Source organism: Mustelus asterias, chromosome 2 (assembly GCF_964213995.1).
Source record: "Mustelus asterias chromosome 2, sMusAst1.hap1.1, whole genome shotgun sequence".
NCBI classification, from domain to species: Eukaryota; Metazoa; Chordata; class Chondrichthyes; order Carcharhiniformes; family Triakidae; genus Mustelus; species Mustelus asterias.
This window is the reverse complement of record NC_135802.1, coordinates 131,838,964-131,847,124: the sequence shown is the minus strand read 5'-3', so window position 1 is coordinate 131,847,124 and position 8,161 is coordinate 131,838,964.

The following is an 8,161-nucleotide window of genomic DNA, read 5'->3' as shown; positions in this document are numbered from 1 at the left end:
TGCTCAAGACCTGGATCTCTAACTTTTCCCAGTTCTGACGAAAGGTCAACCTGGATTATCAACTGTGTTTCTCTCCTTACGGATGCTGCCTCACCTGTTGACTGTTACCAGCATTTTCTGTTTTTATTTAAGCTTTCCTAATAACATGCTACTGCCCCAACTAGTTGCTCAACTCCTATTGTCAACCACAACTCAATAGCTGTATCTCATGAATTCATGGAATTGAAGTTTCTGTCTACTGGATAAATGGTATGATGTTACATCTCTTTCAAAATAAAAGTTAGTCTTCAATAATCTTCCAAGTAGTTACTTTTTCCTTACTTTTAACTGATCAGATCGTTTACTTAACTGTGGAAGACACACATTGCTGCTTTCCTGGTGACACCGGCTCATCTGTTGCCAAACTGACTTTTCATGCAGTAGTTTGGGCCCATGTTCACAAGGAAGCTGGTTGAAATTTCCCAAACACTTCAGTCAAACATTTCACTGCCTGGTTTGGGGCTGAACTGAGGAAGGTCCTTGAGATGATGCAGCTGGCTGATGTGATTTTAGTTGGAGCTGCTATCATTTTCTTAATGCTACAAAAACTTAGGCCAATAGACTGCTACTATAAATGTACATTTGTGGATATTGGATCAGTGTTTTGAATGGTGCCATGGTGTTTCTCCCAACCTTGCCTCATACATGGAATGAATACTTGTTTAAAATACTGGAGGACTGCTGCCTGCTTGGCAGAAAAAAAAGAGGCAGAGTAGGAAATGGTCAATATGACCTTCTTGGTGACTTGAATGAGGGAGTCAGACATTTGCTGTTAAATTAAGCTCTTTTGATGCATTCTATTGTTTTATTTTTTGCAGCTACATAACATTTTGCTAATAAGTCATAAGTTATCTGTGCAGCAGTCACTTGAATATTCTACAGATGCATCAAATCTCTGCGTAAAGAGCCAGTGAAAGCTGGTGGCAGAGTTTAAAACTCAGTGCCAATGGTCCAAGATGGCATTAATCTACAGCAGCACTGGGTTTATAATACTTATTGGACTGTAGATTGTTTAAGTGCAGTCTCACACAACTATTGATGGGCTAAAGCAGTTTTGTTGAGGAAGCTGGAATAGTAAATGGGCAAACAAGGTATCGAACATATGAGGGGAAAATTGTACTTGGGCCATTACCGAGCTGCTGCACAGTCAATTTAGTATATGCTTCCATGTGTACATTAGTATTCCTGGTTTACATAAAAGTAGTCTGCTCTTGTACAATAAGCTTTATAACTACAACTGGGTGGGTAAAATCCTAGAGTTACTAAAGTTAAGTTACTTGCGCACTGGATTGGGTGCCTATTGGCTAGTGTGCATTAGCTCTGTTCCCTCTCCACAGATGTTGTCAGATCGGCTGAGATTTCCCAGCATTTTCTGTTTTTGTGTATAAGGTGCTGCTTAGTTGCTTGTGTACAGAGACAAACAATTACTTGACTTTTAACTGGAAATCCAAAACTTGTGTACAGTTTGATTAGCATGAGTGCATTCACCACAATCTTCAGTGACAAATTCCTTTTTTTGCGATTAAAGTTAACTTTTTATGACGTGGTGCAGGCTGCACGTTTACAATTTCAAAGTTTGAGTTTTTGTTCGTTGTTTGTTCTTGATCCGAATCCAACTGTTGTGATATATCCACCTAAGGACTCCTTATTTGGTGAGAAACTGTTACAAACATTTGTTGGGTTCAGTAGTGTTGTGTAATGTCTTTATTTTAAATCCTCAAGTCACTGTCTACCCCCCACCCCCATCTCATGATTTATATCTCCATAATTTAATTATAACCTTCATGTGGTTTGGCTATTGAGTGAACACTTGTGTTGGCCTCAGGAAAATATATGCTTCACTGTAATTTTAGACTGACTGACTGTGTGATCTGGAAGGAAGTGTGGACAAGATTGTTGTAGTTCACCATAATTGCTCAAATAGGAAAGCTTTCATATTTAATAACCTGAATTTTGATTTTTTTCTTTATATTTAGCTGTGTTTGTTTCTCTATCTGCCCATGAATATTTGAGAATTACAATCAAAGAAATCAGTTTCACATCCTGCATCAGCTCTTTTCACCACTTAAATGCTCAGAAATGAGATCTAGTTCCTGATGCAGAAGTTCTACAAATTTGATTTGAAATAGCACATAATTGTTATTCCAGATTGAATGAGATCCTATGGCTGAAATTCTCCTCTTCTAATTGGAATGCCTGTCCTAACCCCAACCCATTTTCCTGCTTCTCTCTGCTGATGCATAGTTGGATTCTTGCAAGTGGGAAGAGCACAATCTTGACAGTGCTGCCGAAGAACTGATGTTGTATCTCAGGAGCAGGAGAACCTCAAAAACTCAGAATTACTTAAATGTTTGTGTGAAAGCAGGTCTTTGATCAAATAAGTGTTGTGGGCCAGATTGCTGGAGGATGCTACAGTTCTGTTGCAGAACTCCATTGTGCCAAACACTCTGAGGAATCTTCCAGTCCCACCAGCAGTGAGGATTGTAATGTGCTGTTTGAGTTTTGTTCTATTTGCATACATTAGCATCTCATGTATACCCATTGAAAGGCCACCTCACCGGAATTAAGTTCACTCTCCAACTTAAGTTCCCCACCAGAGAATTTAGAAGGCTCCTCAACACATTGGTCTAGAAAACCAACCTGTACACACTCCAGGAATTCCTTCTCTATGGTATCATTACTTATTTGATTTGTCCAATCTACACACAGATTAAAGTCACCCATAATTACAGATGTTTCTTTCATCGCATGCATCCCTAATTTCATGTTTAATGCTATCCAAAAGATCACTACTACAGTTTGGGGATCTATATACAACCCCCACTAACATTTTCCCCCCTTGGTGTTTCTCAGCTTTTACTCATACAGATTCCGCACCGTCAGAGCTAATATCCTTCCTCACTATTGTGTTAATTTCCTCTTTAACCAGCAAGACAACACAACCACCTTTTCCTTTTTGTCTGTCCTTCTTAAATACTGAATACCCTTGGATATTCAGTTCCCATTCCTGGAGCCATGTTTCCGTAATCCCGACTATATCATACCTGTTTACATCTATTTGTGCATTTAGTTCATTTATTGCAAATGATCTGCACATTAAAGGCACAAAACTTCAAGGCTTGCCTTTTTAATATTCCTTGTTCTGTTCCCATTACTTCTTACTGTGACCCTGTTTGGCAGAGAAACCAAGGGCCAGAATCAATCACTTATTCCCCTGTGTCTTTTGTTCTGATCCTGGTTTTCCCCACCTCTGCCTCCTTGCATAGTTCCCACCCCCCTGCCATTTTAGCTCCCCAACCACTCTAGTAAATATTTCCCCTAGGACATCAGTCCAATCCCTCCTACTACATTGGATTCTGCTATTAAAAATCTGATTTCTTTTACCTTTACTTGCACAAAGGGACACAAGTTCTTCAGTACAGGTCAGTTTTGCCAGTCAAATTTGATCACTGTTAATGCACAGCTAAAAAGGAATTATATCAGATTCATAAAGGTTGTAATTAGAATTTTGAAGCAACACAGTAAACATAGAAACTAAGAAACATAGGGTGATTGGAATAACAGGCAATTCAGCCGCTCATTCTGCTTGTGTCATTCAAATTAAATTGCAGCCCAACTTCATTTACCCACTTTTGCTCCATATCCCTTGTCTCAAACAAAATTTACTTTAGTCAACTGTTCTAGCATCTACAACATTTTGGAAAAATATTCCTGATTTCTGTTATCCTTTGTGAGAACAAGTGCTTCCTGATTTCACTCTAATTTTATTATATCCCCTTGTTTGCAACTCACCCATCCCCAGTCATTGTGTCTATCAAATCCCTTTAACATTTTGAACGTCTCAATCAGATCTCCCCTCAATCTTCTACACTCAGGAATTCAAGCCAAGTTTATGTACCGAGCCTCATAATTTAACTCAAAGCCCCAGTGCCATCCAGATCATCATTTTGCACCTCCTTCCTAACAATTTATCCTTCCTGAAGTGCAGTCATAAATCAATGGGCCTGATTTTACCATTTTGAGTCTTAAGTGCCGAATCTGGGCGTCAAATAGATCCGCGCCTGGAATCCTCTTTCTAGCGCGCCCATGCGCGTTTTGCCGGCTCCGGTCCAATTCGCTCTGTGGGCGGGGCTTAGCGCTGGCAGACCGATCGGAGCTCTGAACTGCACATGCGCAGTTTGAAAAAAAATCTGAGAGCGACCCGGGCACGAAAGAAAAAAAAAAAATCAGAAAGCGGAGAGAGTGGCTCTCTGACGATCATCCTCTGGTCGGGGGTGGGGGGGAAAGAGATCCGCTGCCAGTCTGCGGCCGATCCCTCCTCCCGGAGTGGACGTGCGGCCATGCCATCCCACAAAACCTTCAGGATGAAGCAATTCCTCGCTAAAATGATGAAACAGAACCGGCCGATTCCACAGTGGATCCACATGAAAACCGGCTACAAGATCAGTACAAGTCCAAGAGGAAACACTGGAGAAGGACCAAGCTGGGCCTGTAAAGGGATACACCATCACTGGTACACTACCAGCCACAGCCATCTCTCCCACTCTCTTGCCCCTGCAGGGAAGAGTAATCTGTGGCTGGTAGTGTACCAGTGATGGTGTATCCCTTTACAGGCCCAGCTTGGTCCTTCTCCAGTATCTCCTCTTGGACTTGTACTGATCTTGTAGCCAGTTTTCATGTGGATCCACTGTGGAATCGGCCAGTTCTGCTTCATCTTCTTAGCGAGGAATCGCTTCATCCTGAAGGATGGCAGGGCCGCAAGTCCACTCTGGGAGAAGGGATCGGCCGCAGACTGGCAGCAGACCCCCTCCCCGACCAGAGGTTGATCTGGGTCCTGGGTCCCCCCGCAACCAGAGGATGACCTGGGTCAGAGAGCCATTGCAGGCTCTGACCCCGCTCTTCGGAAGCTGCAGTGACGACTTCAGACTTTTATTTTGCAGGTCGCTTACAGCACGGATGCGGAACGGACCAGAAGACGGTAAAGTGGGATTTGGTGGTAGAGTTGGGCGCACGGTTCATTAAGTCGATTTAAATGCATGCAAATGCATTTAAATTGTCAGGTCGCCCAATTCGGGTGTTGGTAAAACCGCGATCTGCTCGGAATCGGGTGCAGATCACGGTATAGGCCCGACACCCAACTTTACTGCGATTTCACACCCGAAAAAGGGCGCGAAGTTTTGGTAAAATCGGGCCCATTAAGTGCAGAAGAGGCCCAGATAGGATCCGATCACAACACTGTTCAAGAGGCATAATTCATCTCCACTGCATTTTAACTCCTGAGATAAATGCCAACATTCCTTTTTTTCTACTGTTCTGTCTACTTCGAAATATTTGTGAACTTGCAACCCCCAAATCTCTCTGCTCTTCCACGTATTCCTAGTTTTTTTAAACCATTTTGAAAATACTCATCTCTTAGGTCTAATGTGAATAACTTCCATTTGCCATCGTATTTCCTCACTAAGTTTACAACTTCCTTCTCCCATCTATACTATTTACTGCCCCAGCTAACTTAGTGTTATCAGAAACCTTGAAAATAGAACCACGTAATTGATAAGTGGAAGTTGAGACAGTGGAACAGATCCCTGGGAATAGGGCGTCACATTCCACTGGTGTACCTATTCTTTATCCTCACATCTCCTACTTCCCAACCAATTCCCAGCTGAAATTAAAATGTTACCTCCGATTCACTTTCTAGGATGCTTCTCAAAACAGGTTGAGGAATTGATCCATTGCAATGAAGATACAGTGATGTAAAAATGATAAGCAGACATTCCAGCTGTATTTCACTCTTCTCCATGGCAACATGCAGTACAGTACATAGATTCAGTGACCTAGAATCATTGAAGGATTTCAATACATTGAAACTAAATTGTTGGAATTTTCTTGTGTAGTTCATTCTCTAGTTTGCTGTAGAGCATCAGGTGTGTTAGCTGGTGGTTTCTAATACTGCTGTGACCACTTTGAATTCTTACATGAACTTTTTGAAACTGCAAGGATGTAAGTGACAAAACTCTTGGAGGAAAAATAAAATCTTCATTATAGGATCTGGGGCCTCCTTTATGACATGAGGATAAAGGGTAGGTACTCCAGTGGAATGTGACACTATTCCAGGGATCTGTTCCACTGTCTCAACTTCCACTTATTAATTACTTGGAAGAAGGAAAGAGTTCTATTTTCAAGGTTTCTGATAGGTATGTAATTGCTAAAAAGGCCAAATGAAATAGACTACCTACTTTCATTTTCTTATTATAGAATTTTCAATGAGCTTCAATGATGCCAACCACAGATCCCAGAAAACATCTCATCAAAAGCCTCTCTAGTGAACCAATATCACAGACCAAGAGACTACTTGCAATTTTCCAATGTTCAGTAGTTATACCCTTTGATTTGGCCATTTCTATCAAAACCAAGCAATTAGGTTGTCTTAAGTCAATATTATTCTTAACTATGACAATGATAAGGCTAAGTATACCATTGGTAAATTATATCTGACAAGATAGCTCTAATATTGCAGTATGTTAGTCTCACTTATGGATCAGTACATTCCAGGACTATAAACAAACTTGGACTAACAAATTAGTCATTAAAAGGCATTTTCATTATTACAGTTAAAAAGCTTACATTTTAATGGTTAACATTGAAACTTTTAGGAATTCAGTGTTTAACTGCCGTAGTTCAGTATTTTATCCTCATGTTACTTCAGTTCCTTTCTTTCCTTGCAAAACATTTGGCTATTTTACCAATTAAATTATAGTATTTGAGGAACAAAAAGTAATTTTTTATTGTAATTTGAATGCAACACTCTTAATCTTGGTCAAAAAATCAGAAGTTTGAGAGTATTTTTAAACAAACCAATTATTTCATCCAATTGACATTTTCAAAGGATGGAGAATGTTCTTGTTCAGATTTCAAAACATTGTTATGGTATAAACAGAATACATCAGTTTGCTGTGCAGGAATGTGGAGGTTGAGTTTATATTGTACACTTTCCATATTTATGATGGGTCTGCTGATGTAGTGGTTACTGAATTCGTAACCCAGAGGCCTGGACTAATAATTCAAAATTTGAGGTTAAGACCCCCTCTGGCAATTTGAACTCTATTTTTAAAATATATATATTTTTAAAAACTTGCCAGTAGAAGTAACTATGATGATTTTGGATCATATTAACAAACAGCTGGTGGCCCAATATCCTCAAGGGGAGGAAGCTTGCTATTTTTATCCAGTCTGCCTCTACATTGGGCGGCACGGTGGCACAGTGGTTAGCACTAATGCCTCACAGCACCAGGGACCCAGGTTCAATTCCAGTCTTGGTCACTGTCTGTGTGGAGATTGCAGTCTCTCCCCTTGTCCTAGTGAGTTTCCTCCGGGTTCTCTGGTTTCCTCCACAGTCCAAAGATGTGCAGGTTAGATGGATTGGCTGTGCTAAAAGTGAACCTAGTGTCAGGGGGATTAGCAAAGTAAATGTGTGGGGTTACAGGAATAGGGTCTTGGTGAGATTGTGATTGGTACAGACTCAATGGGCCGAATGGCCTCCTTCTGTACTGTAGGATTCTATGATGTCCGACATAACGTGTTGACTCAATATCCTCCAGTGACAGATAGACAATAAATATTGCCTTGACAGCATCACCTGACATTCAAAGAGCAAAGAAAAAATATAGGAGTCCAAGTTACTTTCAGTAACCAACCTACTTCCTAAAATACAACAAATGAATGGGAGGCACCACAAGTAATTATATATCCTCCATTTTAATAAAGGATTATGTACGAGCCAATTCATTCATGCTGACCAGAAAACCATTGTTGATTTTCGTAAAAACCCATCTGGTTCCCTAATGTCCTTTTAGGGTAGGAAATCTGTCGTCATTACCTGGTCTGGTCTACATGTGACTCCAGATCCACAGCAATGTGGTTGACTCAGCCAATGAAGCCCACATCCCACGAACGAATAAAAGAAACTATACTTCTGACTTACCAAGGATCCCACCACCTCCCTACAAAACTGTGGCTGAACAGGCTCTCAAGCCTTTCGGATTTATTTCCTGCACTTCTGTTCTCACCACTTACCCTCCCAACCCCATCCTTACCTTCCATCCTACATCCCTTCACAACCAACAGA